This window comes from Diadema antillarum, unplaced genomic scaffold (assembly GCF_040938485.1).
Source record: "Diadema antillarum isolate AM-2024a unplaced genomic scaffold, OU_Dant_1.0 seq00000798_RagTag, whole genome shotgun sequence".
Classification (NCBI taxonomy): Eukaryota; Metazoa; Echinodermata; class Echinoidea; order Diadematoida; family Diadematidae; genus Diadema; species Diadema antillarum.
Genome location: NW_027271682.1, coordinates 3,988,701 through 4,011,746, shown reverse-complemented (window position 1 = coordinate 4,011,746; position 23,046 = coordinate 3,988,701). Strand labels below are relative to the sequence as shown.

General features: G+C 39.8%; 2 protein-coding genes across 2 annotated transcripts in view; one reads left to right on the top strand and one right to left on the bottom strand.

The window, feature by feature from the left end:
- Window positions 1-23,046, top strand: part of LOC139739447 (large ribosomal subunit protein eL36-like) — a 182,279-nt gene that overhangs the window by 62,709 nt on the left and 96,524 nt on the right. The window lies entirely within an intron of this gene.
- The window catches only part of LOC139739401 (long-chain fatty acid transport protein 2-like), a 48,638-nt gene that overhangs the window by 14,725 nt on the left and 10,867 nt on the right, over window positions 1-23,046 (bottom strand). The gene's annotated exons all lie outside the window — the stretch shown is intronic.

The window sequence follows — 23,046 nt, the reverse complement described above, 5'->3', positions numbered from 1 at the left end:
TTTTGTTGTTGCTGTAACACTGTACTCACGGCCTCTCTGAAAAACAGCCTCATCTGGCTGATCGAGGGCATTTTATCCCGTGATTAAATAAAATAAAACAAACAAACAAACAAACGTTGAATTTCTCTTGGAATGACACCCTCTTTCACATTTCATAAGGGGTTTCTCATTATCTCAGCAAAGAAATGTGAGAAACTTGAAGTTAGGTCTCGACCAAACCTGTACTATCCCTTTAATGATTAGTTTGCTAAACCTGAGGATAGGTAAGTTGAAATACATCGAACTCACTTAGTTTTACTAATACAGTAGATCTAAAGGGTTACCGCCCTAATAGCCCAAAGGTCCGATGGACATGATGGACCAAAGGCCCGATAGATCGAAGATTCTGTATGTGTGTGCATGGTGTATACATTATGAATGGTACATGTTCTAGCCATGTTCAAAGTAGCCTAGATCCAGGTGTGTGTGTGTGTGTGTGTGTGTGTGTGTGTGTGTGTGAAAGAGGTAGAATCCAGGCGAGGGAGCGAAGCGAGCAAGCGGGGGGAGGGTGTTGGAGGGGGTGGGGGGGGGGGGGGGGGGGGGGGGGCTTGCTCACCTTCCAGAGCAGGGAAAATGTGAAATTTGAGAAGTAAAATGGCTCAGGCTGCGCTTGGAGGCCCCGTTTCAATGATCATCAATATGATGAGACTGCTTGATAGATTTAGAAATCATTCAATTTTATTTCATTGTAACAATCATATGAGACCAAAATTAGATTAACACGTCCTCATTTAGGATGAAGGACAACATATATTACAATTTGCATAGTTGCTTTAAAGGGCAAATAATTCTGTATGCTGCTTGCGTATTGTCGGCATAACAGTGTTTTTAACGAGAGCTAATTAAGTACGGTATGTAGTAGGTGATACAACCACTCTACCGAGTGAGATATATGAGCCCAATGACTTCTTTTGAACACGCATTGCGTTGAAATGTTGTTGGTAATTCATTCGCAGGCAGATGATGTGAACGTAGAAACACTCCAACTTTTAACATCGTGACGGGAAATGTAAACAGTATGCTCGACTCCGGGTAATCATTTTCATTACTTATAAAGAAGAGAGAAAAAAAAAGACAATGGGGATAGAAGACCTCGCTCTGCATCAAAATGGCTGTCTAAATTGGAATTGGGTGGGAGTACATGTACAAAGACTCGCGCTCGAAGTGAGCAAACACATAATTATTTTCTATTCTCTTCATTACATGCCTAGTGGGGGGCGCAAGGGATTTTTGGTTCAAAATTTTCCAAAAGCACCAAAATTTGGCACACATGTAGCCCAAACCATACTATTTCGATTTTTGATGGGCGCCAAGAAGGGCGCCCTCTGGGGCGGCCATATTGGCAAAATCCAATATGGCCGCCATATAGGTTTAAAGGTCACTTGCATTTGAAAACATAAAAGGGTTATAATCATTTAAAAAGTCAGGTTAAGAGGTTTTTCTGGGTCAAGGAATTCGAATCTGAAGTTGTTTTTATGGTCTGAAGTCAATTTTTCCTAATAAGGTCACCTTAAGGTCATTTAGGGGTCAAGCCATTGTATTCATAACATTTTATTGAAAAAATGGCTTGCCCATGGTCAATATTCCAGGAATGCCAGCCTTAGTAATAGAATTGCAGTTGTCGACGGCTGAAAAAAAGGATATTTCTTGTGAAGGGCGCCCTCCGGGGCGGCATATTTACAAAATTCAATATGGCTGCTACCTACGTTTAAAGGCCAGTATAACAACTAAAAACCTTTAAAGTGTTACAATAATTTGAAAAGTCAGCTTTAGAAGGTTTATGGGTCAAGGAATTCGATTCTGAAGTTGTTTTTATGGTCTAATGTCAACTTTTCCTTATAAGGTCTCCCTAAAGGTCATTTGGGGTCAAACCATTATATTCACAATAGGTAATTTAGAAAATGGCTTGCCTATAGTCAATATAGGAGGAACGCAAGCCCTGCTAATAGAATTGCAGTTGTTGAGGGCTGTGGGAGAGGGAAAGGTGGGCTTTCTCACGAGTAACATCAATACATCTGCTTTCATGTTAAGATTTCAAACACTGTAGGCATACACTCATGAATTATAATAAGAACCCCTTTCTGAGAGTAATTATGTTTAAGGGATCTTACTGAGATCCTTATTTCACAATTAAAGGACAATTTCACCTTCATATAGACATGTGGGTTCAGTGAATGCAACAATATTAGTAGAACACATCAGAGAGAGTTTGAGGAAAATCGGACAATCCATTCAAAAGTTATGAATTTTTAAAGTTTCTGCTCACTTAGGGCTGAATGAGAAGACTACTATAGCTTGTGATGTCACATGTGTACATCGATATAAAGAAAGATTAAAGAAAATTTAACATATTCCCACTTTTCTCGCATAACAAATGAACACTTGACTTCTCTCTTTCAGAAGGCAGGGGGAAATAATATTACCCTTAACATTATGTCAGTAACAAGTCGAAGAAATGTGCACTTTACTCAAAAAGTAAGGTTTTGTGAAATTCTCCTTTTATTTTCTTTATATCGTTGTACGCATATGACATCATACATTGTACATGTAGTAGTCTTCTCATCTAGCGGTGACGGCGCAGATACTTAAAAGATTCGTAACTCTAGAACGGATTGTCCGATTTTCCCAAAACTTTCACTGATGTGTTCTACTAATATTGTTGCATTAATTAAATCCATAAGTATTAAAAGGTGGACTTGTCCTTTAAATTTGAAGACTTGGTAACCCTTCAATTTCATTTTTAATGATTACTTACGGTAATTTTTTTCTGTATCATTTCAATAATGGCCTGTTATGATATGGCTACACAAGCTTTTAAGTGAGGTTCTGTCCAAAGCTATGGCATATCATAGTTCACGTCACAATCATTCCATTAATCATTTTTACATAACAGGCGCTAAGAGGAAATGTCCTCACCGACTGGTCATTTGCGGAATTCAATATACATTGCATTTGCTTTAATGACAGCCAAAAGAGTTAATTAGAATTCTGGGTAATGCCCTTTCAAAGAGTTTTCAAGATTTGATATTGCATTTTTATTTTCATCTTCATCTGCAAGGAATGCAATAAAAACATACATATATGAGAAATAGAATCCTACTGTTATTTAATATATTAATAGTTTAGCAATAAGGGGGAGGGAGCTACTCTCTATATTACCAGCGTCCTTGATGTTGCCACTAAAAAAAGAAGTGTTTTTATTTCTCTGTTGCAGTTCAGGAATCCTCAATCGCAATAGATATTCATAATTCAGATTTAAATTCAATGAAATAACAATTATGAAGATCACTCCTAATCTGGATGAAAAAAAAAATCTGTCGTGTTTAAGAGAGTTTTTAGTACATCAGGTTGGCATCAATTTGCTATTTTCGAACTTGTGTAAGAAAGTTCTATTCTAAAGTCCTTATAGGAAATTGTATGTTTTGTCCACAGCTGAATATGCCGTTCAGAGAACATGATGGTCCTGGTGACGCCATGTAGGGAACAAGCATATTTCACTGGTGCACAGTGCACAGTGACACCATTAACAGGGTACAGATTAGATATGTTATAATACAACTTTCATGACACCTTCTAGGGTATATTAAGATTCTGTCCAAAGTGCTTGGACGCAAATTGGTATGATATCACAAGACTTTATAAGTTGGTATCTCGTTGGTCTGAAGACTATAGGTTGCAACTCTACTCTCCGCAACATCTCTACGACGCACGACTCCTGGAGACGAGCCCGATCTCCAGGATTCGCAGGAGAATCGAACATTTTCGATTTTTGCAGAGACTATTTCCGTCTTCCAGCTTGTCTCCGAGACGTCTCTGCGAAGTCTCCATCACTGTGGCCATGTCTTGGGGACTAAATTTGTCTGCAACATCTTCGAGATGTCCCCGCATCTTGTGGAGACCGTAATAACATAATGGCGACGAAAGGGACAAGTCGCTGAGAAAAGACGTCTCTGATAAGTCCCTGCGACTGCAAAAGCCGTGCCAACATCCCCGTGACTTCCAAGCAAACAAGTTGTCCCTTTGTTTGAAGACGTCTTGGACGTCGCTCTGGAAATCGAGTTAGTTGTGACAGCGAAAATAATTTCTTCGAGACGCTGGCATAGCGACAATGTCTCCTCCCGTCAGATAGGCCCTCAATCCCCTCCCCCCCCCCCCCACTTTAAGTTTGCAGCGATATCAAACTACATTGTACTGACCATGGCTCGCCTGACACCTGCTCTTACATTGTGCATTTTCACATTCATTCATTCATTCATTCATTCATTCATTTCATTATTTTTTTTTCCATTTCCATGTTTTCCACCTCCCAATGCATGCCTTGAAACAGCTGTTGTGCAGAAGAATGAAATTTGGTACTGAAGCATTGCGGAGAGTGGCCGATAGTACTAGTAATTCCCATGTACCTGTGCCATCTTTCCCCCAACTCCGCTCCCTGAAGTCAGGGATCACATCATGACCCATGCTGTCATGATTCCAGTAGAAGCTCACTTGCAGCAGCCAGATTTGCTCCCACGTTATGACGAGATGATGCCTACCGTCGTTGACGCTGGTTGCCCCATAAACCTTGTTGCTCATCAGTCCTTGCTGGACATGAGCACGATTATTAAGGTAGTTAGTGTGTCAGTGAGCTCTGGTTTGCTGACCCATACTACTTAGGCATTTTGCATGCCACATCAAAGCAAGTCTGAAGTAATGTCGCACCCTGTCAGTGCCTGATGTTGGACTCTGGAAGAGAGGTATGCTGTACAGGAACGAGCTGAAAAGGCCTTTATCTTTTCAATACCACGACCCACCCGTAACTTCCTCAGATCAAAGGGATTAAAAAAGAAAGCACACTACCGAAAATGTGATGTTATGCTCATCCGTACGAATGTATACTGTTTTCAGAAAATGCTTTCAGAAAACGTTATGTCATCCTTTGTAAGGATATCTTTGCGTAGATCGCATATTGTTGTTGGAAAGCTGAAGGGTTGTGAGATCACAATTCCTGTTGGATATTTCCGTCTCGTATCACGTGCTCAGGATGAGTTGTCCGTCCCATTTATTCTGGATATCTGTGCGCTGATAAATGAGGGCAGTTCTTTATTTTTCAATCTTAATTTTCAGGAAGCCGCTACACTCGTCCAATCATAATTTGAGATTTGAGTGGTGCCATCACTATCTCTTGTCAGAAGACTGCACAGTGTTGCTGCGCAAAAATGTTAAGATTATTTTCTTCAGGATCAGTATCCCATACAACATCAATAGGTGTTCAGTTTCCCTAGTCATTTGCTCTTTCAGTAAAGAAACGGTTTCGTTTGATAAAAAGAGAATAGAAAGAGATAAGAAAAAAACTTCAGCTGAATTGCCTTCACCTACTCTGATAAGATACTGCCATTAAAGTACAGTGTACTTTAATAATCGAATAGCTAACTGCCCCTAAAATACTGGTCTGACCTGGATTGAGGAGCTCGATTCCCTGGAAGCTTCGGCCATTGCTTCCTTCACTGAAGAAGCAGACGCTGTTTCAAGGGAGAACAGGCATACACCAATTTCAGCAGGAGGAGAATCATATCGCTTGCCAGCTGAAAGTTATATAATTGACCATGTAAGGTGACGAGGTGGCTCAGTCGGTAGCGTATGGCTTGCGGTCTAAAGACTTGTGTTACGGCGCGGGTTCGAATCACACTTATCTCAAGTCTAGCTGAGCAATGGTGTGTGTTGTCATACCGTCCCCTCTAGTAGAGGCGCAACAATTTGCACCTCATCACTTAGATATAAAAAGTGGAAGTCACTTGTGTGAAAGAATCACAAACCCAGCAGACACATGAAAAAATCCCGAATCGGCATTCCGTTATCGGAAAACTCAAGGTGCATAAACCGGTAAAGTGGTCCGCCCCAAGTACATACAACTGACCAGTTAGTTGCATATACGGGCTATCCAGCTATCTCGTCAGAAGGAAAAACGAAGACAAAATAAGATTAGGCGTGTTTATTACCCTCTTTGCCATTGCACCCTGATTCGGCAGCTTGGAATACTATGGCGGCCGTATTTAAGCATGTTTATGTATTTATATATATATATACACACACACACACACATATATATATATACATATATATATTGAAACAAAGAAAGGAAAAACTGACCAGAAACAATCAATAAATAGTGAAAACTTTGAGCAAAGAAAATGAGAGAAGAAAACGAAACCGACGGAAGCCTGTTTTCTGTGCTAAAAATTTCAATATATATATATATATATATATATATATGTACATTATGATAAAATATTTTTTTTTCATTTATTTGTCATAATCATTATTGATATGTAGGGGGATGGAACCCCTCTTGGCCCTAATTGACCATTGAAGGAGTATGGAAGAGATGACAATTGGGACAAATTAGGGGTACCAGTGAATTGCAGTTGAATGCTCACAGACGCCATTTCAAAAAATGCACAAAATGCCTGATTTGACCCTTATTTGACCTTGAAAGTGACCTTGAGAGGTGATTAGTGACCTTGAATTGCAGAAATGATATTTAGAATCACATTCTCTGACCCCGTAAAATCTTCCACATGGGATTCATGACATTAATCAACCTTTTCAATTTGTAGCTGCAGTTGACCTTTAACCCGAATGGCGGCCATATTGGATTTCACCAATATGGCGGCCCCAAGGATTTTTAGTCTTGGCGCCCATCAAAAATCGAAAGAGTATGGTACAAGGGACCTATGAGCCAAATTTGGTGCTTTTGGAAGAATCTGAACCAAACAATCCATTTTTAGCCCTTAGGCCCCCAACTAGTCAGGATGGTCCGAGCTAGGTTGGGGTCCGTTTGGTTGAAATATACAACCAGACGTGGAGAACGGCGTTTAAACCTACTAAATTGCTGGGTTACTACCAATCTATTCCAATTACTCGCTTACTACCAAGATACTACCAGTTACAATTCATCCAACGAAGATACCAGTACCAGTGCAGCTCATCCAACGCAGATACCAATATCAGATACCACCAGTTCACTCGCATACTACTCTAGCAGCACCGTAATTGCATTGCACTTACTCACCAATACTTATGTTATACTGCAGCAGACTTCATAGGAAACGGTCCAGGCAACAGTGTCCACTACAATCAACGCTTTATTAACACTCAACAACATTAATCATCCACACTTTGGCTCATACTCAGGCCCACCCAGCGACTTCGATGTTGTTGTTGTTTTAGATTTGTTGGAACTCTCTGCCGGGTGGGCAATTTGCTCCAAAAAATATAATTATTCAAATATACCTTTAAATTCAATTTCAAAACCTATACTACTTCTAATTATTTACAAAAAAGCTAATCACATTTATTTTAATATTTACAAGTGATATATTTACAAAGGAAGGAAAAGGGATCAGCACCTACTTTATTTATTCGACCTATTATTATTCTCTGATCGCTATATTTTTGAAACAGTTACGCATTTTACTTACTGACCTATTCCTCAAATACTAACGCTTATTAACCCTCCTCATCATACGGAAATGATTAGATAACAAAGCAATAATTGTATGAAAGGTTATTACTGAACGTAATCGCATCTCCAACAATTATTACCCCTCTAAAATTTCTAACAAAACAATTCATAATCGTTAGTTTCCCTGAAACTGATTGATTCATGATCGATTGCTAAAACAATCGATCGATTATGTAATCTATCACGGAACTTTCAATATTTGACAAATTTTCACCCGTTTTCTTACTAATACACTAATCTACCAATTCTTCATTGGTTACAATATATATATATATATATATATATATTGAAACACGGAAGGGAAAACTGACCAGAAACAAATAATAAATTGTGAAAACTTTGAGCAAAGAAAAAGAAAAACCCATTTTCTTTGCTCAAAGTTTTCACTATATATATATATATATATATATAATTCATGTATGTATATATATATATATACTCGCGATGAGGCGATGAGGCCCTTTGGCGATGAGGCCCTTTTCAGATTCACTGTTTTGGAGCCGGAGATTTGCCATGTCATCTTGCAGTCATGACTACGCGTCATTGGATGCGTCACTATGGACACTGTGCGCTACCTCCATCTGTTTAGCGCAGTGACTTCTTTGAAAGGTGAGTTTCAAAATCCGTCTGCCCATGATCAGACGTGTTTTCATGTCTGTTTCAGAAACGGGTTTGATTAAGATCTTTTGTCACACCATGGGCACTGATGAAGAGTGTGACCTTGCCTTTCAGTATTTGAGAGCTATGCTCCGTTTTTAAGATCTTCAAGATCCAGGATTTATTATTATTTTTTACGGCGTTCTTTTTCTACTGATTCGTTTACTATATATATATATATACAGTGTATATCTCCGAGAACAATTATATTCTTACGATAACACCAAAACACCTGTTTTCTTCCACCATTGGGTTTGGGTACTCTCACTTCTAATTGTAGATGTAATACCGAGTCTCGAATGGCGATTATGGACACGACCACGGCTGGGAACTTTCAATCGTGTGGACTGCTGTCCGCAGTGCTTTAGTATACGGTGTAGAGGAAAAAATATGAGTCAGCACCGAAGTGGGACGTGCAGTTGGTGGTCATCTGTCCGTTCGTCCGTGTGGACGTCTTTCTGTGCCCGTGGGTGATGCTGATCATTTATTTGGGATTTGAAGGATTGGGCAGGCACATTTGATATATAAATACGTTTCATCTTTTGTCAATAATGGTACACATTCTGACCTCGTACTGAATTATTACTGAATTGTGCTCCCCCACCCACGTGGTGTTTTCAGCATGGTGGCGACGATTAGGGTACAATAGCACTGACAATGATACGATTGTTCAGGGACACACTCTAATCATTTTCAACTTTTCAGTGGCTCTGAACCTCACCAAGCAATGGCACGATAGGTCTCGGCATTTACATGTCCACATGTAACGTTTAAACATCGGGAGTTTGTTTGTTTGTTTGTTTGTTTGTTTGTTTGTTTGTTTGTTTGTTTGTTTGTTTGTTTGTTTGTTTGTTAGTGGTGTAACAGAGTTATTAGGAACAGGCCATTTAACAAAATACCGGGTGTCCCAAAAAAAGCGGAACGGTGGATTTTCAGTACCTTGCGGTCTAAAAGTTATATATCTTTTGACATCATGAGAAAAAGCATCTTCCGCAGAAGACTATGATACCCTAATCATTTAATTTGGTTCAGTACTTTTTATTCTACGCCAATTTCTGAAAATGCAGTCATTGTCAAATTTCGCCGGATTTTTGCGACTTATGAGATAATAATTTGAGTGCGACACGCGATCCATACGGTGAATATTGTGTAAGCTCGGTGATCCATGTCAACAAAAGATACAGCTTTCACATTGGTCACGGGCCAGGAAAAAACAGTGTGTGTGTGTGTGTGTGTGCGCGTTCCCAATATGAAAGCGTTATCTTTTGTTGACATGGATCAACGAGCTTGCACAATTCACCGTATGGAACGCGGGTCGCACCCAAATTATTATCTCATAAGTCGCAAAAAATTGAAAATGACTGCATTTACAGAAATTGGCGTAGAATAAAAAGTGCTCGACCAAATTTAATGATTTTGGTGTCATGGTCTTCTGCGGAAGATGCTCTTTTTAATGATGTCAAAAAATTTATCACTTTTAGAACGCAAGGTACTAAAAATCCACCGTTCCGCTTTTTTTGGGACACCCGGTATAGTAAACAAGAAAAAAGCACGATAATTAAGTATCAGTATCGATTCATAATCATGTAACTCATTAACTAGACTTTAGTTACGTATGATAGTATGATAGGCAATAGTAAATGTATTTACTTTTGTGTACCCTGACCCTCATGTAGTCTCCATTCATTTCATTTTCACATTGTGTAACGTGTACAGTACAGTGTATCCTTTGTAATGTTCATTCTGGTTTTTGTTTCATGTTTGTGATGTTAATGATATGTATCCTATATTCTTTACCTGGTCGAATAGATAATAATAATAATAATAATAATAATAATAATAATAATAATAATAATAATAATAATAATACATGTACATCACTTTTAAGCCTCAGTTGACATATTTTCACAAAGTATTTCCCTCAAGCGTGTAAATTGATTACTTTAGGCCTAAACGTTGATTTTAAAAAGAAACGCACAACACACAGTCACCCATAACATCATAGACACATGCGGTCTGGTCAGCCCCTCAAAATTTCATTATTACCCTCCGATATTTTTTTTTATGCAATGCCTGCAGGATTTTCCTTATTTCCTTTTTTTATACGTTGCGTCCCAGCGTAATCTAAAGCTACTTTTCAGCACGACGCAGGGGAGGGGAGAACGTCCAGCGCGTCAAAATCTGAAACCCACTAGTGATTTCAACCAATACGTACAATGTACTTTCATATAGCATTGTGTGCTGAAAGTCGCCCGATTAGTTGCTTCAGAACAGTCTCATATTCAAGTAATGTGCAGTTTAATGTCCCGTCACTGCACAGGCATGCTAACCTGGAAACATTAAACTGCACATTACTTGAATATGAGACCATTCTGAAGCAAAAAATTTTCACACAACAATAGATGTGTAATGTACTCTTAAATGAATCCCAAAAGGATTGGAACAATCATCCCCCAACATTCCCACTGATTCCCACTGATCAGTTACTAGCCATCCCCTTTAAGTTGGTTATGTACATGGGGGGGGGGGATGTGCAATCGTTTATGAAGACTTTTCCATGATTTTATAAAGAAATGCTAAACGATAAATATTTTGTCTTTAATTACGTAGAAGAGATGGGTAATCCATTTTTTTACAAGCTGGAATTACTTTCGGCATTCGGTACTTTGGAGGTATTATCCCTGGGGAGAAGAAAATGTTTTAAAGAGAATTTCACAAAATTGTATTTTTCTGAAAAAAACAGAAGTCACATTTCCTCGACTTGTCACTGACGCCCCTGCCTTCTGAAAGAAGCAAGTCTAATGTTCTGTTATTACGCTAGAAAAGTGAAAATATGTTGAATTTTCTTTATAATTATTTTCTCTATATGGTTCTACACATGTGACATCACAAGCTGTAGTAGTCTTCTCATAGCATTCAGCAGTGACAGAAACTTCAAAAATTCATAACAACTTTTGAACGGATTGTCCGATTTTCCTCAAACTCTCACTGGTATGTTCACCTGATATTGCTGCATTCACTCAATACACAATGTCTGTGAAGGTGAACTTGTCCTTTATATACATGTGATAATGGTGTGAATCATGTTTTTTTTTTTCCTTCTTCCTCTTCGGTGAACTGACACTGGATCTTCACAAGATTAGATTTTCATCTCTGAGTTTCCTCAATATCGTTTGTAACTCAATTGGAGTCATACATAGGAGAAATGAATACAACGGAAGTTTCCCTGTGGGTTTCATCTCACGCCAGGTGTGTATAGTGCCAGGCCAAGCAGGATGAGGTGCGAGCTTGTTCGTATGTACCCTCACAACAGAGCTACCAAGTCTCACGCATTCTGCGTGGGACGGGTCCGTCTGACGATCTAACGCATGGCACTTTTTTTCTCACGCATCGGGCGAAGTCTGCAACTTGGGCCTATAATAAGAAGCATAGCTCAAAGGATTAAAGTGATAGTTGCAATTGAAGGTATATTCCCTTTTGTCTTTCAAGATAAGTAAAAAATAGTCACTCAAGTATTCACCAGATCGCACCATTAATAGCTAAAAATTGAAAAAGCTCCCTATTGGGGAAGGGGGACACCACCCCTCCAACCGCCCGGTCGCTTCGCTCTCTCGCTCTCGCGCATGCGCGCGCTCCGAGATGACGAGTCATGAAAATCTAACTCATAAAAATGTTTTGAACTTGGCATCTCTGTCACAAAATTATCTATAATAAAACGATATTATGTTGGTCAGAGTATGGGCAGGCTCTTTGTAGGCTAGTAAACTACAATTAAACATAGTATTTCTTCCCCATGTTCAGGTCCAAATTCTGTTACAATGCAGCACTTCCTCATCGGCTAGTCGCAATACTCAGTACATTGGCTGTTCCATGTTCTCCACCTCAATAGAAGCAATGCACCAGTGACATTTTTTTTTTTTTTGGGGGGGGGGGGGGGGGAGTGGGACGGTCGCGTCTTTGTCGAAGTGATATATATGTGTGATAACAATTTACGACGTCATCGTTTTCCTTTCCTTATGTGAAGTCTAAACTGCAAATCCACACCATGCTTACATTTGTAGTCGAAAGATGTAAGCACACGCATACAGAAGGTAGAGTTTTAATCAGATTCGGAATCAGCAAAAGATATTACATAATAATAATAAACTTGCATAGTCAGTAACATTGTCAGCTTTATCTGCGACCTGTTGATGAAGTCCTCTTTGACTTCATTCTTAAGGCCGTGTCACACCAGCCTTGCGTGCGACTTGCAAAGAACAGTTTTGACTACCCGGAGGTCCCCGTAGATGATCCACACATGACAGTACCTAGCATGTATCTCAAAAGTAGTCGCCCGGAGGTGCGCACGCATATTTTTTTACCCGCAACCGTGTTTAGGCCCTGTCACACCTTTCCGGGCAAGCTACTCGGGCTTGTTACGTGTAGGGATTTTCTAGCATACCGGACATTCCTGAGGGCGGAAAAGGATTTGTGCGAGTCAGCGCATGTGTCTTACTTGCTGGACGCGTTATACTTGCGAGTATACTGTGTGACCTTTGTACCAGTCGCGTGGGGGCTGACAACTCAGTGAAGGAATTCCTCTAATGGAATGGCTGAAATCTCACAGAATTTCATTATCTTGGCTGCATACGGGACTGCGAAGTACCTGCGTGGGAATTGCCTGGGAAGTACTGCCGCTAAGGGTCTCCTACTGGCGTTCTGCGTGGACCTCTACGGGCATTCCCGCGACTCACCCGGAAAAAGTTTTGGTCATGCTCAAAACTTGGCTGCGATTAAATCGGACTTGCGTGAGCACCTCCGGGCAACTACGCGCTAGATACTGTCAGGTGCGGACCAACTGCGGAGAGCTCCGGAGAGTAAATTTGTTTCCCCGCAAGTCAAGCCGCAGAAGTTCCCCCGTACGGTATGACAAGGCATGAATGAAAATTGCAAACATTCTTGTTCGCCCGCTGAAAATCTTCTACGTGCTGGAAACTACCTCCTCGCCACAAGCCCGCGTAGCTTGTCCGGAATGGTGTGACACGGCCTTTACTAGAGTCAACCACACCAATGACATTTTCATGATAGTCTGAACAAGTTGGGAATGGTGGGTAATTCTTCATAAATTACATACACTATTACTATTCATTAGAATTACGTTTATATCAAAATCACCATTTTTTTCGTACAATGCTAGAGATTTCGGGTGTACGTCACGAGACCAACACCCACGAGTCATACAGCCCATGAGTTATACAGCTCACGAGTCTTCCAGCCCATGAGTCATACAGCCCACGAGTTACACAGCTCACGAGTCATACAGCCCAGGAGTTTGACACTAAGCTAACAATTAAGGCCCACGAGACCGACACATTAAGCCCCGTGTTATATCTGTCGAACTCGTGGGCTGTTTTTGCCTAGTGTCGAACTCATGGGCTTTATTTGCCTAGTGTCGAACTCGTGGGCTGTAAGACTTGTGAGCTGTATGACTCATGGACCTGTTTTTAATGTCGAACTCGTGGGATGTATGACTCGTAGGTGTCGGTCTCGTGGGATGACCCCGAGATTTCCGCTTGCTTCATAGGCCACGATATTCTGTTTCAGCATTCAGATGAGTGAAGAGTGTCACAAACAGGCATATTCGTATTCTGAAAATCTCGAGGGGTACTCCCGTGCTGCTCCCCCTATACCCCCACCGCCATTTCAACCCACACCAAAAATACATATGCCAGTGGGCCTACCATTCTGACTACCCCTTAGATCAATGTTCGATTCACGCCTGTCATTTCTGTAGCACGAGTGCGTGTTAACCCTTTTCGTCGTCTTTATTTGTTTCACGTTGATGAGATACGGTGTTTATGTTTCGCATGGCGAGCGTACAGTTACAATTTCCTTCCTCAATAAGTGTACCACGGAAAGAAGAAGCAGAAAAAAAAAAGGAAAAAAAGAAAAAAGTCAGACACCGGGCGAAAAAGAAATACATACCCACATACATGCATACCCTATACACACGCACACACATACAAATGAAATCTGCGTGTATATGAAAACCCATGAAAACCTCATGGGGCTAACGGACTAAAGTTTTGTTCTCTTGTTCTCTGTTAACCCTCTGCGCTTCGCATTAATTTCTTGTCTATAGGTATGTGCGTGAAATTTGTGCCCATTTCGCTAATTGGAACAGAATGGGTAAAAGGTCCTCGAGAAGAATGGTTGAGTGTGAATGAATCTTATTTATCGTTCTTGTTTTCTTCACGGTGATTGGGTGAGGAAGGGGGAGAGACGGAAGACAAGGACGGACGGACCAAATCGGCAACGGAATAGCGAATACATTCTGAAGAGGGAACCTTTGGAATAAGCAGATACACCCGACATTCTGACGACCATGCCAAATTCTTAAAGGTGTTGTTTACCATTGGGAGCAGTGATTTAAAAAAGATCGAGTTATCACATTTGAATCATATGTGTAGGTCAGTTGTATCACACAACATCCTACCATAAATATTATAAAAACTTTGCAATAAAGCCTGAAATATAAGGATATATCACTATTTTTCTCACTAAACCATAACTGTAGACGGTTTAGTCTAGAAAGAATATTATTATAACTATTGTTCGCATTCTGTATATCTAACAATGCTTAACATTGATCATACTGATTAACTTTTTACACTGGTTGTTAGTATTCCTAACTCCCATTTTAGAACTATTTTGAGGCACTAAAGCTGGGATTTTGTTTTATGTGAAAATGTCAAATAATGCCTTTAAGCACGAGGCTTGTTGGCAACAACAGAAATTAAAACTTTTTTTGTAGATGGTAACGGTAACACTGTCAAGATTAACGGTAAGCAATATTCTGCCAAATTTATCATTTCTGGTCAAATATTTTCTGCTAGGAAACAGAAATAATCTTAATTGGTGCAACGAATGGAAATAAATAAGTGGGAATACAATTGTTTCCTTTGTGCGGAGAGGGTTTTTAATTTAATCTCATTCGGTAGGCGGTCATCATTAATGCTGCCGTATAGCAGTCACCTAAAAACAAAATCATTTCCTGTGAATTCTGATACTGTGATTAGCTTCATCAAAATGTAAATGAAAGTCATGACCTTATGGCAGGGATGTAGTGATTGTATGAGACGCGGAGGTATTCCAGTCGGTTTTGTGCAACAGTTGATTGCTTTAGTCTTGTTGTTTGTTTGCTTGTTTGTTTTTTTCTAATCAAGCTATTTGAGAGAAGCTACGTCAGTATACACGAAGGAGGCAGTACTATCGTGTGTGGAGATGATTCAAATCCAAAATGTGATAAAGGCGATATGTGCTCAAACTCTACTAAAGGCAGCTACAATAAAGCATTTTTTTAAAAGTTATTGCAAGAGCATTTGACATACATGAGGTTAAAGTTGTGTGACGCATTTCATGGTCCTTGTTGGTTATAGTACATGTAATAGGCAGAGGTAATCGGGCTTCGCCTTTGCAAATGTTGGTTTCAAACCCCTAATTACGAACTTATTGCAGAGTATATTTCACCTGTTCAACAATGTTCGATCTGTGAACTTAATGGTCTAATTTCATCGTGCAAATGAAAGTCGTATGGACCACTACTGCACTTCCTCCGTTGCTGTTTTTAAAGATTAAACGCTTGGTAGTGTCTTACTTCCACATGACTGCCTGATAGAATGTATTTGAATATTTGAAGTGAGATCCAACCGTCTCCTTCAGACGTACGTGCCTTAACGATTAGGTCAAATGCAAGGTAGCGATTTCAAAACACGGGTGTGTCCATTGACTAGAGGGAAACTCCTTTCCGCACAGAGGTCGCTGAAGCAAGCGAGAGAGTGATCATGACGTTTGGTAACTACAGAAGGCTTATATCCACCCACCCAACCGATTCAGTCCCTTCCATTTTATATTTTGTTGTTGTTTGGTGTGTTTCTTTCTAAATAAGACAAACAGGAAAACAACGGGCAAAACAGCAGCATGAACAACGTAATGCGTATATACATGGCAGTGAGCTTGGAGATTACTGCTACATATATTTTAAATGTAGGCCTACATGTTCTACCAATCCAGGAAGGTGGGTCACTCCCGCTCCCCCATAAAACACAGGCAAGGTAGAAGTCAAGATTCTGCACTATTTTCTCAAATTTCTGTTCGTATACAATTCAGCGCGACACGTAATGATCGTCAAGCGGTGCGATCCCGAGAATCTGTTTTTGTTCTCATTTTTTTTTTTTTTTTTGCACATCCTCGGGATCTGTTTGAATACTGTAGCTGTAACCCGCTGTTACGACAGAAAAAAATATAAATACAGCGGTCCAGAATGTAAGTTAACCGTGGAGCAGCACCATGGTCTATTACAATGTCGTAGAAGTTCCAAATGAAGGAGGCACACGTAATGTCGGTAACTAGGGGCAACGACCCGTTCACCTCAGACCGCAGAAAGTAAGGCATATTCCTTCCGCATGTGTTATCAATTCCCCATAGAGGCTCGGATGTAGAATTCTTTTAAAACGAAAAAAAAAAAAGAAAACCCAACAAACAAACCACACACTCACACAAATACATGTACACACAAATAGAAAGACCTGCTGATATGGCGCTCACTTGAACTTCGCACGTATATACTTCGCCTATTTTCGTTGCATCTTTATTTAATTTCATCAGTTTTGAATTCAGTTTCGTCGAGAGATGCTTACTGCGTTTAAATCCTTGTTTAGATTTCGCCAAATTGTCATCCATTTTCGTTGTTTGTCAATGACATTTAAGAATTAAGCATTAAAATTTGACAATTGTCACTGACATTCATCTCTGTCTGTCTGCAAGTTAGGAGTGCTCGGATCAAATTCGTTGCAGTTACTTTGTCAATCAAATTCGTCAAACTTTATGTGAGCCTTAATATTCTGAGGGTGAACCAAAACTTCAACCAGTCGGTCAAGTGGATAGGTGGGAGTAAGTGTGTGAGAGCTGTGAAAATCAAACACGCTTTTAGGTAATGGTTAAAGTGACACAAATGTGATAAGTAAACAAATTCAAGGGAAAGTCCAGATGATTTTATATATAATTTCACACATTCATTATAGTACATAAATCAAAAGCTCCATTTATTGTATAGATTTGTGGAATTTACTGTGGTCCTTTAGCAGAGAAACTAATGCTCTGAAAAACCCAAAACAAATTCCATTGCACAAGGATGACGACGTAGGCATAGGAGGCTCACATATTTCAGAATTTAATTCAGGAATGTAATTCCATTACAATGATTTGGAGTATAGTATGTGTCTCACCCAACTGGCCCTCTTATGGGGCACCACCACCCTTTTTACAAATTGTGATCCCCCCCCCCCCTGTCAAATTTGGTTAAAATCTAGAACCTGCAGATATTCAAGACGAAGATGAAAAGTTTAAACATTTTGCAATGAGCTTATTGATGGTACGTTGTATTTTTGTGCCTCGCCCTATAGAGAACCACCACCATCACCACCACTATACCACTATCATCATCATCACCATGATGACAACTCGATTACACTATAATCATGATCCCCTCCCCAACTGATGATTCCTGTCGAGTTTGGTCAAAATTTAAAGGGCAAATAATGACAAATTTTCCACCTTCGTATAAATCGTAAAATGATGCCACCTTTAAGTTTTCCAACACCATAATCCTCCTGAGCATCTATTATGAGCATCATCATATTTTAACCCTTCATAGTGCAAACCTGAGCAACTATAGACTGAAGTTATACAACATTGTGCCTTTGTGCTTCGTGCATGGTTGTGCATTTCATGGCCAACAAGGTTGATATTGCGAGAGAAACTTCGAGTCTTCCTTGTATAGGCCTGTATACCGTGTGCACCAATGCATGGAAGGGAGTGATGCGGAAGTTGAACTTGAAATAACAAAACAAAACATGGCGTGGTTTTCCCGGACAGAGAAAAATTAAGGGAGACCATCTATCTAGTTTCCTATTCTTTTTCCATGCAGGATATTGTCGCTAAAACGAACTCGCTGGTATTTATAATGTGCAATATCACATAAAGCGTTGCAGACCTGTATACCCAGCCCCCCCCCCACACACACACACATGATTATGCATAATTTAAGAAAAAAAAAGTTTCAGGTGTCCGTCAATCTTCAATCAATGGACGGCGAGTAACGCATTAGGCCTTCTGCCTTGCCATACAGACATCAATAACCAAACTGATGATTACTACTTCACTCTGAGTTGATACAACAATACAATAAAAAAGAAAGAATCAAAAGCAAATAAGTGGACGGTACTCCTGAAAAGTTCGAGAAAGCGTCAACAACAATCCATGGAAATGATAAACTTTATACTCCCGCAGCTGGGAAAAGAAGGTGTTGAGATAATAACTTCATTATCCCAGCTCACGACTACAGTATGTATTAAACGTTTTCTGTATTTTTTTTTGTTTTTGTTTTTGTTTTTTATTGTTCCATATTCCACATTTCAACAAATACATAAAACATAAACATCACAATACAAAAGCCTGGATGAATTGTCACGTACAGCTTATAAGACAATAAAACATGTGAAATATGAGGAATCTACATAGAAGCATTGCTTTTGGCACCGTGTGCAAAACTGGTGTGTTGGCGTGAAAATTTCGGCAAGTTTCCTTAGCCCCCTCTCCCTTTCCGTTGATATTTGTTGAAATCCTGATTTAGTTCTTTCCTTCCTCTCTTTCTCATTCTCACTCTCTCCCTCTCCCATCCTTCTATACCCCCCTTCTCTCCCTTTCTCTCTCTCTCTCTCTCTCTCTCTCTCTCTCTCTTTCTATCTATCTTTTTTTTATCTATCTCTGCGCGCAGTTTCGAGTTCTATTCTGGCAACATTTCTTCGGGAAATTATTATTCCTCACTACATAACTTAGCAAATCGAACCCGACAGGGAACATGATATGAGACATCAACCCATGCCACGTTTAATCGAGCACAATGCCAAGTCTTCAGTGGGAATTCTATCCCTCGAATCATATGGACGTGAACGTTCAGATATGATTCAAGTTTTCAGGATATTGCATGACATGGAAGATTTTGATCCAGGTGTTCTCATTGTTGTTAATGATCAGGTCACACACGGTCATAAGTTTAAGGTATGGTTGAGGTGAGAATCCAGCTTTTACTTTTTTGCGAGATACTTAGAAATCACTGTATGAAATGGTAAAAAGCTTACGATTCTAGGAGGAATTCAAAGTCTATTTGATGAAAATCGGTTTTGAAATGGCCAAGATATCCAAAAACAAAATAAAACACAGCGATCCTTATAAGAGATGGGCCCCACCTTTCATCACGATCGCTTTGTTTTGGATGTCTGACGCAGTTAAAAACCAATTTTCATCAAATAAACTTGGAATTCCTCTTTGAATTATGCTCTTTCATATTTCATAAAATGTTTCTCATTATCTCAGAAAATAATAACCAAAAACCATTGAAAACCTCAAGACCCATCTCGACCCAAACTGTACCATCCCTTTTAATATATCAGGGAAGATGCCGTCTGCAGTATACACAATTTGCAAGAAAAATACATATATAGTAATATGAAGAAACGGGGGATTGCCCGTTCAGCCATATTTGCAAAATACGATTGTTCTTCCACATGTTCCCATATTTACAATACAAAAATAATATACTGTACACTCAGAACATGGGGAAAAGATAACTTAATGAACAAGAGACCCGCGGGTCTAGCGCTCACCTGAGTATCGCAAGTTCACCTTTCACGCAGTCACTAATCTAAATTAAAATTTGACCAGGCATTCTCAAGTAGAAGATGAAAATGTACAATAAGGGCCCAATTTTTTAAAGATTCCTTAATTTGGGGGGATTGGGGCCCCCTGGGGCCCTCTGGGTGGGGCATGGTGCCCATTTTGATAAATTGAGATCCTGACCCCCTAGGGATGCTACCTGCCAAGTTTGACAAAAATCCATCATGAGGTTTTCAGGAAGAAGATGAAAATGTACAATTCAGGCCCCCATTTGGACCCTTCCAACCACCCCCCCCCCCCCTACCCAAGAGGGGCACCCCTGGATCTCCTATGAACAAACTTCAAACTACAGTCATTAATGTACTCACTCATAATATTATCTTAGCTCTATAACTTCTGATTCTAGAGAAGATTTATAAAGATTCCTTCATTTGGGGGGTTTGGGACCCCTGGGGGCCCCCTGGGTTGGGCATGGTGCCCATTTTAACAAATTGAGATCCTAACCCCCTAGGGATGCTACCTGCCAAGTTTGGTGAAAATGGGTCATGGGGTTTTCAAGAATAAGATAAAAATGTACAATTTAGGCCCCATTAGGACCCCTCCTCACCCCCTCCCCTGGGTCCCAAGGGGGGCACCCCTGATTCTGCCATGAACAAACTTGAAACTACAGTCATCAATGTACTAACTCATAGTATTAACTTAGCTCTATCACTTCTGGTTCTAGAGAAGAAGATTTTTGCGGATTCCTTAATTTTGGGGGGTTTGGGCCCCCTGGGGGCCCCCTAGGTGGGGCATGGTGCCCATTTTAACAAATTGAGTTCCTAACCCCCTAGGGATGCTACCTGCCAAGTTTGGTGAAAATGGGTCATGGGGTTCTCAAGAAGAAGATGAAAATGTACAATTTAGGCCCCATTAGAACCCTTCCCCACCCCCCTCCCCTGGGTCCCAAGGGGGGCACCCCTGATTCTGCCATGAACAAACTTGAAACTACAGTCATCAATGTACTAACTCATAGTATTAACTTAGCTCTATCACTTCTGGTTCTAGAGAAGAAGATTTTTACAGATTCCTTAATTTTGGGGGGTTTGGGCCCCCCTGGGGGCCCCCTGGGTGGGGCATGGTGCCCATTTTAACAAATTGAGTTCCTAACCCCCTAGGGATGCTACCTGCCAAGTTTGATGAAAATCGGTCTTGGGGTTTTCAAGAAGAAGATGAAAATGTAAAAAGTTTACGCACGACGCACGACGGACGACGGACGACGGACGACGGACGACGGACGACGGACGACGCACGACGCACGACGCACGACGGACGCCGGACGAAGGGCGATCGCAATAGCTCACTTGAGCCTTTGGCTCAGGTGAGCTAAAAATCATTTACAGGTATATAGTGAGAGTCTACAATAATCAGAGATAAGAAAAGAAAGTAGAAGAGCAAAGAAAAGAAAAGAAGAAGAGAAAACAAACTTGAAAAAGAAGCATGACCCCCCCCCCCCCCCCCCCAAAAAAAAAGGTTCTACGTTTGGTACTTCATTGTGTCTGATTTGTTTTTCTTTTTAACTACAATGCTCTATCTAGATACCCAGATAATAAAGTTTGAAAAGATCTGAAAGTTAATGCATTACGAATTTATTGGGCAGTTATTGATTATAGGCCTACATTGATATGTAGAAATAAAAAGTCCTTTTGCAATCATTAGAATTTGGCTTAGGCATAGATTCAAATTCTGATTTGAACGAAGTGGATAATTCAAAATTCCTCTAGAGATATTATCAGACATATGGTTTGGGAAAAAATATCCCATATCTTAGTCATCATACTTATAAGTGTTTTTTTTTTTTTGCGGCATTCAAGAGATTCCCAATCCAAAATATCATGAATATTTTGAATAGAACCAGAAGAATATTGATTTACTCGTAATCATACGGCAGGCTCTATTCAGTATAGTTTTTGAAGGGCTGACAAAGTATGCAGCCCTTCAAGTGTACATGGTGCAAACTCATTCAATGACCACTGGAAACAGAAGTATATAATGAATTTAATCTAAAGTGCATAAACTGACCACCCAGTGGAGACAGTAGGCATTGAACTTTTCAGTGTCATTCATTCATTCATTCATTCATTCATTCATTCATTCATTCATTCATTCATTCGTTCATTCATTTCCATTTCCATTTCAAAACATAACAACGTACGCTTACAAAATTCAAAATAAAATTACCTTGCTAGAATGTATAGATTTTGAATGAAGGGATCATAAAAAACACACACGAGACTTGTTGGAAATGGTTCCCTGCAAACAATCATTATCAAACTCGATGGAGCAACAATCAGACAAATTCAAATGATAAAACAAAGGTGAAAGATACAATGAAAAGAGTAAAAAGGAGGAAGAGGAGGAATCATTGCATACTTATAGGCCTATACAATTATTATTTCAGGTATATTTCATCAAAAATAAAATTTTAAAAAGTCTTTTAAATTGACTTAAAGTCTTACTGCTCTTGATTGATGGGAGAAGGGTATTTCAAAGAATAGGGCCAGTGTAAAATATGGAAGAGCATTTGAAATCCGGTGTAATGGTGTGTGAATATGTAAGGCTTGGATCTGTTGAATGACCCTCTACTTGCCTACAAGACTTATTTGGCGTCATCATATAGGTAATTAACGTAATACGCACTCAAAACGTTCCCTAGGTGTCACCTCTTCCTTCTGAAACTTGTTAGTACAGTGAGTAGCTGGCCAGGGGTGTTTTTAAATAATGAAACACGAGCTCTCCCCATTTTTCTCTTTTTCTCCTTTTTATGAGTTTTAGAATGTGCCCAAGATCTTCTACAGAATCAAATAATGTAACCTCCGTTTCACCTGTGTTATACTGGCGGAGGTAATAATTCGTTTACGGTCATTTTCGGAAAACATGGTGAAAGGTTGAACAACAGCGTCCCATAGAAGGCATTCGCATGGATGACTTTGTCAATTGTGTATTGTGACCATCAATAGAATGTTTCATAATATAGCATAGTGGGCCTGCATGATGCAGTTTTTAAAGGTAAACGTGTTCCTGACACTATTCCAACACTTAACTGCATCTCATAAACTTGATTACAGTGTGAGTTCATCTTGATTGTAATA